We start from the raw sequence: 12,479 nt of genomic DNA, 5'->3' as shown, positions 1-12,479 counted from the left end.
CCAAGCAGTCTGTTTTGTTAAAGCAAAATAAATCGTGAGATCATGACCTAAGCCGAAATCAAGAGTCGGACGCTTAACTGACTGAGCCACCCAGGTGCCCCGAAACTAATGCTTTCTGACTCTTCTATACACATAGTATACATAAGGAGGAAGTGATGATCCCTACCTCTGCATCATCCTTCATTTTAAAGAGGACTTGCCCCAGCCTTTCTTTAAAAAGGAAGCTCTCCTACCCTGCTGAGGTTTGTTTATAGGATACTCTATTGTACCCAAAGGAGAGTCTGGAGACAGGAAAACTGAAACCTTGTGAACCTGGAACCACCAATGACTGAAAATCAACTAAGGGGTGGAGAGTGGAATTTCCCAAAGGATGGGGCCCATACAATTGATGTTTGCTTGCAAGATGACGTTAGGGAGCAGGAGAATACTGAATAATGCTCAGGGCTACACAGCATTAACTGGGTAACATAACACTGACATGCATACAGAGAAATCAGCTTTCAGTTCTTATTCAGTTCTGTCTAGGTCAAAGAGAAATTCTCAGTATGGTGTTATTAAACACCTCTCTAAGCCTTCCCCTCCTGCAAGCAACAGTAACTAGCTACTTAATAACATGGTTTCTTTGTGTTGATTTTTTTCCCTCCTTCCTCTTCCTTCCTTCCTGCCTTCCTTATTTTTTTTTAAGATCTAATATTAAGCCCTTCGTGAATGGGCCAGCATCCCATCTAGCAAGTACAGGGATGCTTTCAATTTATGAAAATTAATTTTTAAAATTAAGTTAAAAGGAGTCAATTTAAAGAAAAATGCAAAGTAGGCGATATATAGGTCTGGTGAAAATCATAATGGTGACACATGAATGGCTCGGGCGCCAACCAGGCTGAGGGGGGGCACATTCCCACTGCCTCTCTACCAGGAAGAGAGCTTGGTTTCCTCAACTATTAAATAAGAACACTCATCCAAATCACCTCTTCTGTCTTCTCCTACTCAGACTTAAAACATTTCTCAAATTATGCCAGGCAATTAAAGAGTAGGATCTGGCTTGCCCCCTCAAGAATCTTACTCCTTGTTACATGTTCCCAGAACCTAAAACAGTACCAGGCAAATATCTGTGGCTTGACAATGCTTGTTGCCCGAATTCTTGAAAAAGATTGAAAAAGAGAAAAAAAAATTGCACTCATTTTATGTATCTGTTGTGTGAAAGCAAGGCACCCCAGTGTTAAGGACAATGACCTCCGTGGCCTTGTGGCACAGGGTGAAGAGAAGCTACGTTAGGAAGAGAGCTGTCCGTTCTGACACCAGGGAGAGTCACACAGGCTCACATCCCAGACTGAGCTTGCCATCCGGCCTCCTCCTGTTAGCATCCAAGCTGTGCATGTAGGGCCTGTATCTCTGAACACAGGGATGAAGACTGATTGGATAGAGGAGACACCAGTGGATCCACATAAACAAACGTTGCACCTCAAAGTCCCTCGTCTGGGGGCTAGGAGTAAGGCATAATGTGTCACGACTGTCTTTTCACATTCTCACTGATTTGGAAAACTGGGAATCCTGAGTTCTAACACCTTAATCTCAGGGTATAAAGCAGAATCCCAAGAGAAAACAGAATGTGAGACACTTTCAAAGAATCTTGTCTTTCCCTAGATATTTTACTCATACACCATCAAGTCTGACAGACTAAAGTTCTGGTCTCTTCAAAATAATGATTATTGTAACCACTATAGCAACAATAATAATCAGGACCATCACAGCCAAAGCTACAAGACTGACAACCTCCACCTATTAAATACCTACTGTAAACCACGCCCCACACAGGCAGTTCATATACATCCTCTCATCTCATCCCTCACAACATTATGAGGTAGAAAGCATTTCTCCCACTTTATTTTTTAATAAATATTTTCTTATTTGTTTATTTATTTATTTATCTATCTATTTATTTATTTATGAGAGTGAGTGGGGGAGGGCAGAGGGAGAGAGAGAATTTGAAGCAGGCTCCACACTCAGCATGGAGCCCGACACAGGACTTGATCCCACAGTCCTGGGATCATGACCTGAGCCAAACCGACTGAGCCACCCAGGAGCCCCTCTCCCACTTTAAAGATGGAGAAACTAAGGCTTAAAGAATTTTAAAGTGCCCCACAGGTCACCTGGCTGGCGAAGAGAATGGTCTTTATTTCAAACCAATCCTACAGATGTCCCTGGTTCATGCTCTGTTGGTTTTCTCTCAGGGTTTTCTGGCTGCAGGATTCACTGTGCATCCACTATGCACAAGGCAGGGGGTCCAGTGTCCCCATTGGCGCTCTTTGCACTTCTCTAGAACTGTTTTAAGAACAAGTAACATGCTAACTTTATAAGTTACCCGTTAATTTATTACCCTTTTCCTGCTGGTATCTTTTAAAAAACTTCCCAGTGCCGCTTACAATTTTTTCCCTTAATTCAGCAATATGAAAATGTTTTCTCCAATGTTTTCCGTTAGGGAAACACTAAGCTCCTAAAATCTGAATATACTATCCAAGCTCTTAAAGATTGTTGCATCTACCCAATGCTGCTTTCTGAAACTAGGCTCTTGTCAAGATAAACCAATCCCTCAAAACTATCACTAATGATCAACAGTTAGAAAAAATACAAAGATGTTAATTAAGATCCTCTTATGTGGAAGCCCCAGGACTGAGGACACAATAATTCAAGAAACAGCCAGTTCTAACTCTTGTCATACATATCATCTTCATCCTGGAAGAAAATCACACTGAAATTTCCCAACAAGCAGTTAAGCTTGCTGAGGCATCACTGAAAGTGTGGCATGACCCCCAGGAACACTGCTGTGAGGTGCCCAACTCTGCCCCCCTCAGTCTGGCTTTGCAGCTCTCACAGCCCTGCTGTTGAAACCAGCATGCGGGGCCTGGATTCTGAGATGTTCTCCTCTCTCTCCCCCTAGATATTCCCATGGTGCTCTCCTCACTCTCTCCACTGGATATTCCCATGATGCTCTCCTCACTCTGTCTCCTGATAGTCCCATAATGCTCTCCTCACTGTCTTCCTCGGACAGCTGTCCATCCCTACATCCTCCTCCACCATTCCCTTCTTCAGGGAATTCCAAACTCAACATGCCTGGCCAGTACCCCCTTCCAGACTTTTCCAAAAGCCTTTTGACTACCACATGACTCAGAAGTCCCGCATCTCTCCCCCTTCTCCTGATTCATTCATTTGTGCCCATCCATCTAGCTTCCCAGACTGTGATATGTCCCCCTCCACTCCTGTTAATGCACAGGTGGAGAGGTGCCAGCACTGAAGCCAACTTGTGAGTCTAGACAAACTATGCCATTCAATACATGACTATTTAAATTTAAATTAATTAAATAAAATCCAGAGTTCAGTTCTACACTCACACCTGTCACATTTTAAGTGCACGGTAGCCACACAGGAAAAGGAGCTGTCCATATTGGACACCACAGCTTTAGAGGGTCAATACCCCTGAAAGCCTCTTGCAACCAATTCCTTAGGCCAATCTGGTTCCACATTTACTAGGAATGTTGGGTGGGAAGAAAAATTCCCACTGGGTGTGAGATACCAGGTGTGAGACAGATCACAGCTCCCTCAGCCACCACACAGGGTCCGGGTCATCCTTTCTTCTTGCTCCCATTCTGTCACATCCCTAACACTAGTTGCCAGGGGAATCTTCACAACTCACATCATGCATTAGGCTGCCCAGGTCTGATGTGAACTCAGACTACTTGATATGATCCCAACCCAACTTCCTGGGCCAACTCCCACATCTCTGCCTGCACCCCAAATAACCAACTCCTGTCCCCATGCCAGCCCCGCACAGCCTCATGCTTTGTCTTTCCCCAGGCTGCCCCCTTCATGTAGAACACTCCCATGTCCTGGCTGCCAGATGAACCTCTCTGCCTCTCTGCCTTTGGGGCTGATTCGAGTATCACATTCCCCAGGTGTGCATCTTGGTTCCCAAAGGCTGAGTTCTTCTAGACCTCCAAGCTTCGCACCCTGCTCCTGGCACACTCTGAGAACTGTCCATAGGGGGCTTCTGGGTATGTATCTAGCCTGCAGGTGCCCAATCTCCTCCCCCCAGACCACTGAACCAGAGAAATCACCACTGCCGGTTGGCCTGGAGACGGGTTTTTTGGGGGCTTATAGAGGAGCCTCAGGCTCTTTAAGAGCTGCCTTTTTTTCTTTCTTTCTTTCTTTCTTTCTTTCTTTCTTTCTTTCTTTCTTTTTTTTTTTAAAGCCACAGTGTTAAAAAGCCATACTCACTCTTCAAAGAACACAGCCTTCTTTCCCAACTGCTCCTGGCTCTGGCAGAAGCTGAAAATGAGATTCTGGAATCACAAGAAAGAAAATGACAAAGCATTAAATCGTAATGAGAAGGTGAATGAATTGCTAACAGCCACAAAATTGCTGGCTTCACCAGAGACTGAGGTGGGGGTGGTGCGATGGCTCGCATGGCCTTCTCTCCTCCTGGGCACGGGCACAGGTGTGGCTTCATAGCCCACCTTGTGTTTGGCTCACCTACCCCAATTAAGAAACCAGCACAAAGGGCAGGGCACAGCAGATAATGGGCCAGGCCTAGGAAGGCATGAAGGAGGTCAAAGAAGAAATGTGCAGTGACAGGACAGAGCTGGGAGTGAGCCGGTGACTCCTGGACTGCAGTGGGGAGAAAGGCAAGAAGCCGGGTATGTGTGGGTGGGGGTGGGGGTGGGGGGGACAGGCACACTCAGGTGAAAGGGGGCTCTGAGACCTACAAACGTAACTAAGACCCCCAAACAAAGACTGAAACTTGCCTTCTCCATTCGTCATTAGGGTTTACCTAAAAGTTGTACTTAGGAAGGAATGAGAAGGGGTGCCCGGCTGGCTCCATTGGTAGAGCATGTAACTCTTGATCTCAGGGTTCAAAGTTCGAGCCCCACACTGGGTATAGAATTTATTTAAACATTTTTTAATTTTAAAAAAAGAGGGGTGCCTGGTTGGCTCAGTCGGTAGAACATGTGACTCTTGATCTCAGGGTTCTAAGCTCGAGCCCCACACTGGGTGTAGAATTTATTTAAACATTTTTTAATTAAAAAAAAAGAGGGGTGTCTGACTGGCTCAGTTGGTACAGCATGCAACTCTTAATCTCAGGGTTCTGAGTTCAAGCCCCAAGTTGGGCATAGAGCTTACTTAAAAAATAACATAACACAACATAACAACATAACACAGAATAAAGAAAGGAATGAGAAGGTGGAAGCCAGGGAACAAATGAGGATAATGTTTCTACCAGAGTGGCTGCTAGAGGGACCCCACAGCTCAAAACCAGGGCTGGATAGGGAGACACAGTGCCAAGGCACCATGGCAGAAGAATGAGGAGCCCAGCAAGGGAAGGTAAATCCACAAAACCCCTGAATTATTTCAGAGGAGTCAAAGAGTTAAACCTAAAAAAGTAAAATAAAACCATGGAAGTTCTGTAAGACAACATAAGAACTCTGTTTGAAAATATCTCAGCAGGGAAAGTCTAAGTAAGATAGAAGGTCCAGAGGCCATAACGAAAAGATTAACATGTTCACTGCATAAACATGTTTTCAATGTCCACATGGAAAGATACACCATGACCAAGATCAAGATTTGTCAATACATACTCAGACACAACAGACTAATTTCCTGAATGTACAAAAGGTTCCTAAAAATCAAAACAACAACAAAATCCAATAGGAAAATGGGCAAATGATCTGAGTAGATAATTTATCAGAAAGTAAACACAAATGACTTTCGAACATATAAAAAGACCCTCAAGCTCATTTATAATAAGAGAAATGCAGATTAAATTGACAAGCTAATGGCAGTCTTAATTTTTTAAAGTGGTATCTTTTTTTTTTTTTCTAAGTTTACTTATTGATTTTGAGAGAGAGCACACAAGGGAGGGCAGAGAGAGAGGGAGAGAGAATCCCAAGCAGGTTCCACACTGTCAGCACAGAGCCCGATGCTGGGCTCAAACTCACAAACTGTGAGATCATGACCCAAGCCAAAGTCAGCCACTTAACCAACTGAGCCACCCAGGCAACAATGGCAATCTTTATTTACCGTACCAGCAAAAAACAAAAAGTTTAGTAACAGTCTATGTTGCAGAGACTGTGGGCAAATAGATGCTCTATACAATGTACCAATTTATATTCCCATGAACAAACTTTATGCATGGCAATTTGTTAAAATCTGTGACATTGTAAAACGCACATACCTTCAACCTAAGAATCTCTTCTAAGAGTTTATGTTTGTACCTAGTGTATGAAATCATGTTTGTGGAAGGTTACATGTCACGGTAGAATCTATCATGGCAAAGGAGTGAAATTAACTCATGCCCACTTATAGGGCATCTGTTAAGTAAACAATGGTATAGCTTTATAAGGAAGTATTATGTATAGCCATTAAATACAAACAAAATTAAACACAAGCCATTAAAATAATGAGGCAGTTCTATTTGTCTTTATGAGTAATGACCTCCAAGGTTCATTCTTTTTTAAGATTTTAAAAAATTTATGTATTTATTTTGAGAGAGAGAAAGGGAGGGAGAGCATGAGCAGGGGAAGGGCAGAGAGGGAGGGAGTGAGAGAATCCCAAGCAGGCTCCACAGTCAGCAAAGAGCCCGATGCAGGGCTTGATCTCACGAACTGTGACCTGAGCTGAAACCAAGAGTCAGACACTTAATCCACTGAGTCACCCAGGTGTCCCCCAAGATTCACTGTTAACTCAAAAAAAAAAAAAAAAAAAAGCAACACCAAAAAACAAGAAACAGCAGAGAATGGATAGAATAATACCTTTTGCATTAAAGGAGACAGAAAGAAAGAGAGGAGAGGGAGGGAGAAGGATACACAGGAAACTGGTTATCATGGCTGCATCTTGTATCTTTTGACCTTTTTTTAGAGACAGAGAAGGAGCAGAGGAAGAGAGGGAGAGGGAGGGAGGGAGGGAGAGGGGGAGGGAGGGAGAGGGAGAGGGAGGGAGGGAGGGAGAGGGGGAGAGAGAGAGAGAGAGAGAGAGAGAGAGAGAGAGAGAGAGAGAGAGAATCTCAAGCAGGCTCCATGCTCACCAAGGAGCTCAACACGGGCATGATCCCATGGCCCAGGATCACAACCTGAGCGGAAATCCAGAGTTGAACGCTGGACCGACTGAGCCACCCAGGTGGCCCCCTGTTATATCTTTTGAATTACTATCATGTGCATGTGTAAGGCTTTCTCTATTTAATTACAAAATATAATATAAAGTCCTAAAATAGAATGGTCTATCCTGCATTGTCCAATACCGTTGCCACTAGCCACATGTGGCTGTTTAAATTGATCACAATTAAATACAATGTAGAATTCAGTTCCTCAGGTGCACTAGTCACATTTCACCTGCTCAAGAGCTACATGTAGCTAATGGCCACCACCCTGGGCAGGAAGCATAGAGAACACTTTCATTAGCACAAAAACTTCTTCTGGCCAGTTCTGGACTCTAAGCTAATTAAAAGGCCCACAAGCAGGGGCACCTGGGTGGCTCAGTTGGTTAAGTATCCGACTTTGGCTCAGGTCATGAGCTCACGGTTCATAAGCTCAAGGCCTGTGTCAGGTGAACTTGAGAACCATTCCGGGCTCCACACTCTCTCTCCTCTCTCTCTACACCTTGTGGGATTCTCTCTCTCTCTCTGCTCCTCACTCACTCCCACTCTCTATCTCTCTCAAAAATAAATAAATAAGTAAGTAAGATACAGGAGTTCAATTTATTTAAAAAAAAAAAAAAGGCCCATGAGAGAGAGAACGACCAAACCTTAATTGTTTCACATGATAAGGGAAGAAACAAATACAAATATGAAGGCCGGTAGCCTGCCTCCCTCTCTCTCTCTCTCCACAAGCTACACAGGCTCCTACTAAGATAACAAAGACTGGGAGAGCTGCTGCCTTGTGTGACTATCCAAAGGTTAAGTCAGTTTGACAGGAACTTCAGTCCTCCTTGATCAAGTCCAGCATTCTAAGACAAAAGATAAGGATTTCCATTCTGGAACCATACATGTGCATAAACTGGAAATGCATATCTCCTTTGTGGCTCTGAGAGAGGTACTGATAAGAGGAGAACTCTGTCTCTCTAGGTTCCAAAGTGCTAGCAACTGGTTCCCCCTGGGTGTTCTGGCTCAAGAACCAGCCAAGCCCACAACTCCCTCCCCTGCTTCTACCAGCTAAGGCAGCTTGTCAGGCAAGGAAATTCAGCCTAGCCTGGCTGGTCCTGTGGGCAGGGAATCAGAGAACCAGATAATCCTGTTACCCCGATTGCCTGGAGAAGGGGACACAGTCAGTGGGGAGAAAGTTATGCAGTTCAATCAGGACTTCTGCTGGAAGGGAAGTAGCTCATGTGTCTTGCAGCTGTCTTCTAAAAAATTGTATCAGTCAAGAAACAAGCAATAAAATATGCAACGTATGCCCTGACCTAGCCTAGCATCTTCAAAACACCACTGCTCGGGTTAAGATGTAGACTATGGTGATCGTTTGAAATAACTGCCTGCCAAGAAAGCCCAGGGGCGCCTGGGTGGTTCAGTCGGTTAAGCATCCAACTTGGGTTCAGGTCATGATCTCATGGTTGCAGGTTTGAGCCCTGCGTCAGGCTCTGTGCTGACAGCCTGGAGCCTGCTTCAGGTTTCGTGTCTCCCTCTCTCTCCGCCCCTCCCCCACTTGCATTCTGTCTCTGTCTCTTAAAAATGAATAAACGTTAAAAAAAATTTTTTTTTTTAATGTTTACTTATTTTTGAGAGAGACAGAAAGCATGAGCAGGGGAGAGGCAGAGAGAGAAGGAGCCACAGAATCTGAAGCAGGATCCAGGCTCTGAGCTATGAGCACAGAGCCCAACATGAGGCTCGAACTCACAAACTGTGAGATCATGACCTGAGCCGAAGTTGGACGCTTAACGGACTGAGCCACCCAGGCGCCCCCAAAACTTTTGTTTTAAACAAGAAACCCTACAGAAATACAAGACAGTCTCCTGCTGGATAAAAGAAGAGCCAAAGTTACTTGACCTTTGATCTCCAAAGATCCCAAAGACTTCAGGCTCTCAGGGAGTCCAGAAGAAATTTTTATTCCAGCACTTCTCTTACAGATTAGTGCAAATGCATGCACTGTCATCAGCTGAGGTCACCTCTCAAAGGTAAAGTGCTAGAAAGAGCACCGCTTAAGTGACTATCTTCCACATGACTGAAAAGAATTAAAATAGCCTTCTATATGGGTATGCAATAGCAGAGGGCCTAAAATAGAACCTCAGCACCCCAAAGAAAAACATTCTCCCATTGTGGAATCTGTGATTGGAAATAAAAGGAAAAGCAAGGAGATTAAAGAGGGTTTTGTCACTTCTAAAGGAGGTGAAGTTGGTCGACAGCATTTTCTAACTGCAGGAACAAAGTCGGAGTTCCACAAAAAGGAGCCCTGTTATCAACAGCCAGGAGGTTTTTTTTTTTTTTTTTTTTTTTTTTTTCTAGGATAAAGCTGAGGCCCAGCATTCAGGGCCCTTTGTGAGCTGGTCCCCACCTTCTTTCTAGCCAGAATCTCCTTCCGAAGGACATCTCTGTAACCCAGGAGAATCAGCATCAGAAAAAGGGACGTGGTGAAACCACGTGGGAGAGTTCACAGTTAAGAGGAAAACAGTTCTGTTTAGAACTTAATCCACATTAAAAAAAAAACCCAAATCAAATGTATTTTAAAAGCAATAGTAAACATTAAACAAAATTAGGTCATAACTACAATCCTGTGCTAATTCTTAGAACAAAGAATAAATCTCATGTGGATCATTTTAAAGCCTGATAAATCCTTCCAGTTAACATTTGGTGACCAGGGCTATTGCAAAAAGGACATTTTTGCAAACATACCCAATTGATCTCTCAAGGGCTTACTTGTTTGATTTTCAAGGCTCTTTCCCCTTTTCTTCATCAGGTGTCACACTGCCAGATCCTCATCTATTACTGCCTTGACATGTCATTCCAGCAGTTCTCCAACATTGCTTGCTTTCATTTCATGAAGTCTTGCCTCTCTCACAAGAGTTACAATTTCAGTGTTTGTCCTGTATGTATTTGCAAAACATCCTACGAGCTGGGAGAGATGACCAAGATGTAGATGGTCCCGGAGCCTGGCTTGAATACAGAGGCAGGGGTGATAGAGTGGAGGCTCAGTCTGAACGTCGCAAGTTCATTACTGAATATTTTCCTACTATGATGACTTCCGCTTCTCCTCTATAATCTGGAAACCACAGGGAATCAGATACCAGAAATGCTGATACTCTGACCCTCTGGATGACTGCACCTGAACCGGTTTTTTATTTTTCTCTATTTCCCCCAATCTCTCCACCTGGAGGATGCCCATGACTTACCCCGATCTTTTCCTTCACGAATCTTTCTGGCAGAGCTAGGAGTTATCTCCTTCAGTGTACCTGCCCTTGGTCCCCCAGTCATTAGGAACCTCCATGCCTCAGACATTTTGTCGGAATACTCATCTCTTGTGGCCCTGGGGATGTGTGTCTTTTATCACAGTACCCGTGAGAACACTCACTGTGCCCTCCACGAGGCTGCAAGTCTTCAACACGAGTCTTACTACATCTCTGCACCTTGCCACAGCACTTGAGGACACACTGCCTTGCCTGTGGCGGGCACTTCGTAAATAAGGATAAGCCAGGAGGTCACAAATCAACAGGGCTGTCCACCAGTGCCACTGCAGGCCACTCTTTCACTCTGTTCCTCATGGTCACCAACAAAATGAACAATCTTCGCAGTGCTGAGTTTTAGAGGCCTTTCCCAGATGGGAGGCTGGGGCTCAGAGAGGTTAAGCAAGCTGCCCAATGTCACACAGCTCTTTCTCTGCCTCCATCCCATTCCACCAGTGGCTCCCAGTGGTCCTCAGCACGATTCACACGGCTACATAGGATTTCATACCTCCCCGTCTCTCAAGCATCATCCTCTCCTGTCACACACCCCCCCTGTCTCTGAGTGAGCTATAATCCCTGACATGCCATGCTTTCATACCTCCACGGCTCTGGCACGCATGACACCCTCTCCCCCATGTGCCTTTTCTCCCCCCTGCCTGGTGAGCTCCAGCTTGTCCTACAAGTCTTGGCTGGGAAGCACAGCCCCAGTCTGTAAATGCTCCTCGGGGGATTCAGTTCTGCAGTTTTACAGCCTGGGTTCAAATCTCTGCTCCGCTACCCACCAGCTGTGTGACCCTGGCGAATCAGCTGACCTCCTACAGCCCCTGTGAAAGGACAAAATGAGAGGATGCATGGAGACTGCCCCAAGCAGTGACGGGCAGATACCAAGTGCTCACTCTGTACAGCCAGGAAGACCCTGCCTGCCCTCCCAGGCCTGGGGAGGCAGCCCTGACACCCCTCCATCCCCTCCAGTGCCACTCAGATGCGGGAGTCAGTGGGCATGTCTGTGCTGCTGTCTTGATACTCCCAGAGTCTAGCCCATTGCTCCATTCCCAAAATTCATCACACACAAGGCTCGAATCTTGTTTGGGGTATATCACAAAGTAAACATCCAACGCCAACAGCCACAGAGCCACAGCTTCTGGAAAATAGCCCAAGGCAAAGGCTGCTATTACTTTATATAATTGCTTCACAAAAAGAAGAGGATCCCAACCTGCAGCAGTGTAAGAACCTCTCCCCACGTCATCCGCAGACTGCCCTGTGCCCCTGAATCAGCAGTTTCCTTGGTGCAGCCCCAAACGCATCCAACGACAGGCAGTGACACCCTACGTGGCTTCTGGGATTGGAAAGCCTGGAATACGATCCAGAGGGTTTCTGAGGGCCCAGTTTAGGAGCATATCTTGACCTTCTTTCAAGAGACAACTACATCCAAGGTCAGATAGGACTTTGGTTTGCAAAAATTGTGTCTAGATCAGGGTTTCTCAGCTGTGGCACAACTGACATTTTGGGCCAGCCAGGTCTTTGTTGTGGGAGGCTGTCCTATGTATTGTAGGATATTTAGCAGAATCTGGGACCTCTACCCACTCGAAGCCACCCCTAAGTCGTGACAAGAAAAAATGTCTCCAGACACTGCCAAATGCACCCTTGGGGACAAAGCTGTCCTCAACCGAGAGCCCTTTTGGAGGAAGTGAACCCACTGACCTCCAACCCTGGATTTATTGCTAAAGTAAATCAATAAGGAGCATTCTTAGCCACTTACTATATCTACCTTGAAACACTGTCTTCCAGTCCTCAGGGATTTTTTTTCTTTTAAGTTCACAGTCTTGAAGGCCTGGCTGCACAGACTCCCCCAGGTAGCATTTTAAAAATATAGATTCTGGGAAACCATCCCCAGAGATTCAGATTCATTTGGCCTGGGGCAGAGGCTGGACATGGGTATTTTTAAAAAATTCCCTAGGTGGGGGCGCCTGGATGGTTAGGTTGGCTAAGTCTCCCACTCTTGATTTTGGCTCAGGTCATGATCTCACGGGTGTGAGATCGAGTCCTGCTTCAGGCTGACCGGG

General features: G+C 45.3%; 1 protein-coding gene across 3 annotated transcripts in view; it reads right to left on the bottom strand.

The window, feature by feature from the left end:
* Nucleotides 1–12,479, bottom strand: part of ABHD6 (abhydrolase domain containing 6, acylglycerol lipase) — a 64,217-nt gene that overhangs the window by 38,818 nt on the left and 12,920 nt on the right. For all 3 annotated transcript variants that reach the window (XM_049640809.1, XM_049640808.1, XM_049640810.1), the window contains one exon: nt 4,270–4,334. The gene's annotated coding sequence lies outside the window, so the exon portion shown is untranslated. The remainder of the gene's footprint in view (nt 1–4,269; nt 4,335–12,479) is intronic.

This window comes from Panthera uncia, chromosome A2 (genome assembly GCF_023721935.1).
Source record: "Panthera uncia isolate 11264 chromosome A2, Puncia_PCG_1.0, whole genome shotgun sequence".
Taxonomy (NCBI): domain Eukaryota; kingdom Metazoa; phylum Chordata; class Mammalia; order Carnivora; family Felidae; genus Panthera; species Panthera uncia.
Note: the sequence above shows the minus strand (reverse complement) of the source record. Positions and strands in the feature narration are given on the sequence as shown.